The sequence below is a fragment of the Protobothrops mucrosquamatus genome, unplaced genomic scaffold (genome assembly GCF_001527695.2).
Source record: "Protobothrops mucrosquamatus isolate PMUCROS unplaced genomic scaffold, P.Mucros_1.0 scaffold53, whole genome shotgun sequence".
In the NCBI taxonomy this organism is placed as follows: domain Eukaryota; kingdom Metazoa; phylum Chordata; class Lepidosauria; order Squamata; family Viperidae; genus Protobothrops; species Protobothrops mucrosquamatus.
The window spans coordinates 835,427-844,593 of NW_015386434.1; positions in this window are offsets into that span (position 1 = coordinate 835,427).

Below are 9,167 nucleotides of genomic sequence, written 5' to 3' on the forward strand. Positions count from 1 at the left end.
TAACTTCAGCTGGTTGTTAGTCTAACTAATAGCCCATTTAGAGCAGGGCTATCTAATCTGGCAGGAGTTTTCAAGTGTTCAATAAAACATTTCCAAGTCATCTCATTAAACAGACCTTTGAAAACTAGATCACCAAAAGAGCTGTAGAGTGAGCAAGCTGCAAGCTTTTCTATTAACAAATGAGCTGGGAACAGTTTTCATGGGGTTGGTTTTAACATATTGTGGCACGGGAAGCCAAGCCGTAAGACTTATAAAACAAATCAGAGTTTTGTTTTGTTTAAAAAAGTCAGGCTTGTTTAGTTTAGGGCAGTGGTTCTCAACCTTTTTAATGCCGCGACCCCCAACCGGTCGTAAGTCGCGGACTAAACCGGTCGTAAGTCGAGGACTACCCAACCGGTCGTAAGTCGAGGACTTTCCCTGCCCGGGAGCGCCGCACATGTGTGGTTCCGCCCCCTGCGCTGGCCGAGGCATAGCTGGCAAGTGGCAGAGACGGAGCAGGCCGACCACCAGCTGGCCCAGCCCAAGGGAGGTAAGGCACCCGCCGGAAAAGGGGAAAAAAATGGCGGACAGCCTTGCTTGGCGACCCCCATGAAATGGTCGATCGACCCCAAATGGGGTCGCGACCCATAGGTTGAGAACCGCTGGTTTAGGGGCAGTCTCCAAAGATATAATATTAAGTACCAGAATTCATAGCAATGGACATGTTTGCAATGGAATTTTGGAAGTTAAAGTCCAAGTATATGGTATTGGGCTTGGGAAAGTCTGGCTTAGCAAGCTGCGTGATTCCAATGCTTCTCTTTTTGAATAGGTTATCCAGTCTTCTCCATTTCTGCCTTCCAAAGATGCCATGCCCTAACTAATTATCTGTAGCCAGCATGGCCAAAGGGATGAGAATTGCAGTTCACCATATCTAAAGGGAATTAAGTCAAAGCAGGTCAGTGTAGAGCAGGGGTCTTCAAACTTGGCCCTTTTATGACTTGTGGACTTCGACTCCCAGAATTCCTCAGCTACTATCCCTGTGGCCTTTGAACATACTTACCAATGACTAGTTACATGCTTTTCTGAGTGACCTAATTTTCTGGCTAGTACAACACACCAAATCATAAATTAATGGTGGTTTTAGACATCATCCCATGCAAGACGTTGGTGAGAATGAGAGACAACTGCCCCAGATAACTCATGACTAATCGTATTTCAACATTGGTTCTCTACAGTCTTAGCCTGATTTATTGCTGTAACCACACAACACTCAACAGCTTCACCAAAACTGAATTATTCCAATTTCCTGAGCTCACACAATCTGCAGAGCCACAAACTAGCCAATCACGAGGGATTGTGCAAACTCTGTTTGTCGGGTGCCCACCAACCCCCATCGTTCTCTGGCTACCATTACTGGCACAGTCTGCTCAGCCACTTTTACCTCTGCTTTACCAGATGTCTGGAGGTAAATAAATGCTTGACTTAACCTCGACACTAGTAGCAATAGCACTTAGACTTACATACCGCTTCGTAGTGCTTTGGTGACTTTGGGCCAATCACCAGGAAATGGTGAGCTGTAATTCTACCTTATGCATGAAAGCTAACTGGGTTCACACATCCTTCACATTCCATTCACCATTGCGCTGCCCCTAATATTGCATTTCAGTGTTGCATTACACAGTGGTATTTAATATGGTTACAGCTTTGGGATTAAAAACGATTTTTCAGCCTAGTTGTCTTTGTTTTTATTATCCTGTACCGTCTGCCAGAGGCAATGGTTAGAGCAGAGGTTCCCAACCAGGGGTGGGAGACAATATTCCAGGGGGTGAGAAAACTTGGGTTTACAAGTTTCAAAATTATAATATATACATGCATAATTCGTTGCTGTTATTTTGAACTTTTGTATATATATATCAGAAGCATTCTAGGGATGCAGGGTATAGAAAAGGTTGGGAACTGCTGGGTTAAAGGAAACCTATGACTGAGGAAAGCTACTCTAAAAGATGTATCTAAGTCACTCTGGGAGCCTGGCATTCTGCAGAGCAGGGGTGTCAAACTGCTGGCCCATGGGCCAGATGCACCACGCCAAAATCACACCCACCCCATTGCCGGCAATGGGGGAAAAGTCGCACGACGTCACGTGACGTCGCGAGTTTGACATGCCTGCTGTAGAGAGAGATCTTCCATAGGACAAGTGATTAGAAAGTTCTACTCTATGTCATCATTACCTGTAGGCCATCGTCTCATATATCCCATTATTGAATCCAAGGACATAAATGATGTGGACGAATTGAAACTCTACCTAAACGTCTAATAAGATTTGTAGCTCAAGGGAGACTAAATGCTTCTGGAGGTGATTCACCCATCATGCTAACTTATCCTAGGTCTCAAAATGGATTAAATTAATGCAGATGACTGGGTTTGGCTAACACACCGGGGCCAAAATATTATATTGTCTATTATATAGTGTGACCCGGTCTTCAAGTTCTTCTTTTGCTTGGAAGAACGTTAAATCTAGTTATGAAATTAATCTACATTACAACCTCTTAAGAGGTCAGTATGCAATGGTTTGTAAAAGAAAGCTACCCTATGTTTGGTTGAACTCTGGTTCAGTCTATTGCATAAACCCTGCTACGTGGTTAATTTGGGGTTTAGAGGATTGTGTGAATCCACCATAAGTTTGCATAGCCTTAGAGCAGGGCTTTTCAACCAGTGGTATGGGTACCACCTGTGGTACATTGGCACCTGGCAGGTGGTACCTGACCATCCTAGAAAAGTGGTAGCAGGGGAGGGGAATGAGCTGAACCGGTGGCAGCACCGCACAAGCCTGAGCGAGAGACGGCTGGAGCTGCAGGGCTGTCAGGGCTCAGTGGAAGTGCCAGGATCAGCGCCAGGGTCCAGCTGGAACTTGGTGCTGATCCTGGTGCTTCAGCTGAGCCCAGAAGAAGCACCAATCAGCTGGAAAGCAGCACTGATCCTGGCGCTTCTGCTGAGCCCAGAAGAAGCGCCGATCAGCTGGAATGTTGCAGCCTCTCCAGGGTCTTGTGATTTACATTCAGATGCTTGGCAACTGATTCATATTTATGATGGTCACAGTGTCCCAGGGTCATGTGAAGTGACCAAAACCTGCTGCAACCACCCAGCAGACAGGGGGAATAAAAACCAAACATCCTCCCAGCCCACCCCCACTGCCAATTCTCAACAGAAATGCTCACAACAATGAAAACCTCAGACAGGAGGAAGAGCGCCACCGGGCGGGTAGGCAGGTGTCTTGGGGGGCACTTTTTTCAGTGCCATTGTAACTTTGAACAGTCACTAAGCGAACTGTTGTAAGTTGAGGACTACCTGTACTTTATCACTTTTTCCCTTTTTTTTTTTGGGGGGGTCATCAAGTTTTTGACACCTTGCTAGACGACTGGTGATACTCGGATGTTGCCATATCCTAAAAGTGGTACAATGGGTGAAAAGGTTGAAAAGCCCTGCCTTAGAGTAGACCGTAGCTATTGATTCCAAGACATTTATCTGACTGCATGTCAATCAATTCAATCTTTTCCTTTTTTTTTTTTTTTGGCCCCCAGGCACATTAAATATTTAACATCAAAGCTTGTTGGCTTAACTAGACTGAAGTTAAGTTAGAATTTATCACCAGTCCTTTTAGCCCCCAGACAAATTGCCTCCCTACCGGGGGAGAGAGAGAGAAGCAGCGAACCACGAAACGGTACTGAGCCAGCACAGAAAGCAATATGCAAGGATTTAAAAAAAAAATAAAAATCAAAACCTTCTCTGCAGCTGAAGAACACAGGGAGAAAAAAAGAGACCGCAGGACATCCGGAGAGATTCGAAGTTCAGCAGAGGTCATCGTAATGAAAACTCAAAGAAACGGTTTTCAGCTGGACCAGTTTCTTCAGGGGATTTGACCAATATGAACTTCAGTCCATTGACACACACAGGCAAAATGTCAAGCTTCAGCCCACAGAGAGAATTGTACCGGTCAATATTTATTCTAGTAAATATTGTGTGTGTGTTTTTTTTTTTAAGAAAGTGGGAAGCCCTAACCCAGTGGTGGCGAACCTATGGCACGGGTGCCAGAGGCGGCACTCAGAGCCCTCTCTGTGGGCACGCGCGCCGTCGCCCCAGTCCTAGGCCTTCAGCTGGGTTTTATAAAACCTTTTTGCTTTAGGCCTCCGCCATGTACAAAAAAAAAAAAAGGTTCAATCAATCAGTCAATTTCAACTTCTCGCGGGAAAAAAAAAAGATCTTGCAAAGTTGGAATTGATTGGTTGAACTTTTTAGTACCACCCAGTCTGCCGTTACCACCACAGCCACACCCACCCAATGGGCCACGCCCACCCGGCAACCGATGATGCGTAAGTGGGTTTTGGGTTGCAGTTTGGGCACTCGGTCTCTAAAAGGTTCGCCATCACTGCCCTAACCAACGGCTGTGTTTTAAGAAAAAGCAGAAAACTATTTAACATTCTTGGCATATCTTTTTCCTTCCGCCCCACCTAAGAGATAACCTGGCCCTTTCTGAGCACTGCTGTCTACTTGTTTTTTTTTTTGCAAACATTAGTTTTGCTATCATGTTGTGCCATATGGACTGTGTAAGAATTCAGTCTCTTGTACAGAGATTTTTCTGCAAAGAGACTTTTCTGCAAAGCGTCAGAATCGCCTTCTGTAATTATTATTGGCCCCAAGATATGCAGTGCAGCCAAAGGTTCCATTTAAATCCACGGCACTTAATCCTCTCCCAGACAGCAACAAGTCCTGCAGGTGGGAAACGGCACAGCATTATGGTTTGAAGAATTCTTTAAACTCGAACCGATTGCTTAGATATTTGCTAACGATGTTCCTTTCTTTTCTGGCTTCCTACTAACCACGTGGGGAAATCATGCACATCATAACCCCTGATAACTTACCAATGTCCTTGATAAAAGAACTCAATCTTTTAAATTCTCTTTTTTTGCACAGGCTATGTTCACATACTGTCCTCATTCCAAAGGTTACCCCCAAAAATACCTGGAGATGATCTCCAGGAAAAAAAAAAGTCAACAAGATGGATGCTGGATCAGAACATGGGGTAAAGCTGTCCTGCAAGAAATGAAAAAGGGACAGAGAGGACCTCCAAAACAAACTGCCCAATAAATAAATCAAGAAACTTTAGCCCAGTGAAGTTAGCTGGCCTCCTATTGTTCTAAAATCTGCAATGAATTCTAAAGCAGTTGGGTTTTCCCTTTGTGTTAAACCATAAATCACAATGGCTAAACCACAAACAAGCTACCTTAAGGCTTCATGTGATGCCTGATTCCAGCCACTGATCAAAGTGCTTTCGCCTGAACTAAATTCCTTCTTGCCCTTGTGTCTTAGATGTATCCAGGGGTAGGCAACCTTGGCTCTTTTATGACTCGTGGACTTCAACTCCCAGAATTCCTGAGCCAGCCATGCTGAGGAGAAAGGGAGAGGTTTCCAAGCTCAGCCATGTTGGCTCAGGAATTTTGGGAGTTGAAGTCCACGAGTCATAAAAGAGCCAAAGTTGCCTACCCCTGCTCTAGACCACAGCCGTGATCATGTTGGCTTAAGTCGTGGGTTCACACACACAACTGATAAACAGCCATGACTGACAGATAATGGATGAGTTCAAACAACACACTCAACAAGCAAGCCACAGTTTGGCTTATCAGTCCACACAAGCTCAGTTCAGAAATCATAAGCATGCTAAGGAACCATACATTCAGCTTCTCCTTGACCAGTTCACTTTTAACCTGCATGGAAGAAGATGCAGTCATTCATTCAATCAATCACATGAGCACCTTGTAATCTCAAGCAGTACTATCTATTCTTAGTTTACCACCACCAGAATAATTAGAAAGCGTGCTAAGAATCTCAAAGGTGGTTTTTCAAAAGGAAACTGGACTGCTTTTTGAGGAAGAAGTCAACGACGTTTCGCTTCTCATCCGGGAAGCTTTATCACTTGTGGTGGATGGTTACAACTGACGAAGCTCCTTGGATGAAAAGCAAAATGTATTATTCTCCTTCCTCAAAAACAAACAAACAAACAAACAAAAACAGTCCAGTTGCCTTGTTAAAAAGCACCTTTGAGACAATTATGACCTGGATGATTGAGAATCCCCATAGACATGTGCTAAAAATCCTTTCTTCAACTTGCAAAAACCAAAGGAGATGACCAAAAATTCATAATCTGCAGAACGGCCTTCATCAGAGCCAGACGCCAACACAATATAACCTAAAACAAATCATCCTGACTCTCCTCTTGGACTATAAGTAATGGACTACAATCCCCATCAGCCCTGGCCCAAAGCCAGCATCGTCTTCTTACAACCATTAACGAAAAGCTGATGGAAGGCTTACACAAAGGATATTAATGAAGAACAGCGCCCACCTGCTCTTATTGTTGATGTATCCTGTCTTAGATGTTGGGTCTCTCCTCATCATACTCCCGAACACAGGCCAACTTGTCAATCTCCTCCCTGGTATGGTACCCTCATCTCTTAGAAATTTCTTTCACTTTATCCAGGGGTCCTTACCTTTTGAAGCAATGTTATCTCCCTTCCTGAGATTCATTCATTAGGAAAGACAATGGACCGTATTTTGATCATTGGGCTTGCGCTATATCCCTTAACCATGATGTATTGCACCGATTCACCCAGTTTACCAAGACTAACCCACAAGGGTCCACATGACTTACACTACTGCATAAACCACCTATTATTTTTAAGGTGGGTCTGCACAATGTATTTTTCCTATGATTAGCCGTGGTTTAAGCCAGGAAGCCTATAGTAAACCATATCCTAATTGCATGGATTGATTTTAAAAAAAACAAGCTCAGCTAAGCTAATACATGTATATGTCTGGTTAGTTTGGGTTTCGGTATGAATGCAGCCAGTGGCTTTACATTTGTATTAACAGACTCCCTAGCCTAGTCCAAAGGATCCTGTTTAACTCCGAAATGGGATGGAGTAAAAAGAGACATTATTAAAATCTGATAAATCTGCCAGGTACGATCACCAAGGGGGGGGGGGGGGAAAAAANTGATAAATCTGCCAGGTACGATCACCAAGGGGGGGGGGGGGGATAAAACACTGTCAAGAATCTCAAAAGTTCCAGTTTTGCAGACATTTCAAAGCCTTCCTCCTCTGTTCATTTCCTTCTGTCCCAATAAATAAATAAATAAAGACACCCACAGAGAAATCAATTAATCTTATATATATATATTGCAGCTGGGAAGAAATATATAAATAGCTTTATAAATGGCATTAAATTGATAAGGGCATGTTTTGCTGGGTAAAAAAATTAAATATTGATTCATTTCCAACAGGCAGTCCCCTCTGGAATCCTTCTCCGGTTATTTTTCTGGTGGTGGTGGTGGTTGTTTTTTTCTGCCCTTTTCTTTCAGCTGTCGTGTTCTTGCTAAGTAATTACCTTTTGTGCCCTCTCCTTTTTGCAAATTTCCACTCCTAGTCCCTTGGACACAAAAGTCCTCTGCAAAAAGTTGAGGATGGAGATTAAAAGTTAATTGGCCCTGAGCCAAGATGAGGAAGAAGGGTTGAAAAAAGGGTAGAGATATGGAGGGGAGGGAGGGAAGAAACATTGGAAGAGTCACAAATTCAGCCAAGGAGGTGGATGGGTGTGGTAGTGGGTGTATATGTAGAAGGGATTCGGGGCAGTTTAGCCAAAATAGACAATAGTTTCTCACTATCATTGTTCCTAAAAACCAGCAGAGCCCTCCCAAAGGTGTTTTTCCAAAAGGCAACTGGACTTTCTTGTTTCTTTTTTTTTTTTTTCAAAAAAGTTTCACTTCTAATTCAAGAAGCTTCTTCAGTTCTAACTCAGCACTGAAGAAGCTTCTTGGATGAGAGAAACGTTTTTCAAAGAAAACAACAACAAGGTCCAGTTGCCTTTTTGGAAAAGCACCTTTGGGACAACCTGGGTGATGGAGCATCTCCACAGACAGCAGAGCCCTCCTTCAAATTTTTCGCTCAAGGAAGAATGGGACACCCATCCGGGGAAACAACCGGAGAAATAATCTAGGTTTGGTCCATAGAGGAGGCGAGTTCAAAACCCCAGCCTCTCTTCTTCAAGCCAGCCAAGAAGTTCCCTGCGCTGGAACAAATGGAGCCGCACAGGTTCCAACTCTCAATTGTGGTAGTGCCCTCCCTAGAAAATCTAAAGGTGGCATTTGGCCAGTCTGGAAGGGGTCCTTAATCCAAGGCATCCAGGCAGAATTGGAGAACTGTCACCCTTTCATCTGTCTAGCATTATCCCCGTCAATACACCACAAGGTGCCTGGGCATCTCATCTGTAAGATAACACCTCAGCAGAAAAAAATAAATAAAAAATCAGGGATCTGCCACTGGTTTTCAAAAAGTCAAGCAAGCTGAATGGGATGCTCCATGTTTTCCTAAGCTCCAAAGCCCCCTTCCAGCGGACAAGGGGCGGGTGGGAGGCGCTGGGCTTCAGCCCAAAGGAACATCTGCTACCAATTTCTTCAAGGCACCGATCCAGTCCAGGAGAGTCCTCTTGGCTTGCAAGGCAACGGACACCCCCACCACCCCTGCTTGAAATCAATGGGGAATCGACCCGGCTGGGACGCACGTTGGGGAAACGAGGGAAGCCCAGCCTGTCGCGCCATCCTCTCCGTGCCTGCTCCGGCGCCGGTTGATGCGGCGGCTGGACCCTCACCGAGGCGACTCCGGTCAGGATCGCGCCGCGCTTGGGCTAACCTGACAGGCGTCGCCTGGCCTCGCCAGACTTAGCCAACCCCCCCCCCAAAAAAAGTGGGGGAACAAAAGTCTCAGCCTCGGATGAGCGATCTAGTTTCCCCCTCGCCAAGGAAGGAGAGCAAGTTGCCTTCCGTTGGATCTAACTACAGGATCTCGCTCTTTGCCTCCAAAGCGGATCGGGACGCTTTGCAGCCCTCCGCGCGCCGCTTTCCACTCCGCGCGTGGAAAGGAGAAGAGGGGGGTCGCGAGAAGAACACGCGGTGCCCACGAGTGGGGAAAGTTCCTGGCGGGAGCGCAGGGCGCAGGGCAAGTGCAGGAAAGGCGAGACGGGGGGGGGGGGGGGGAGAAACACGGGGGGGGGGGGGGGGGCACCGGGGGGGGGGGGGGGGGGGGGGTCCCCCCCCCCCCCCCCCCCCCCCCCCCCCCCCCCCCCCCCCCCCCCCCCCCCCC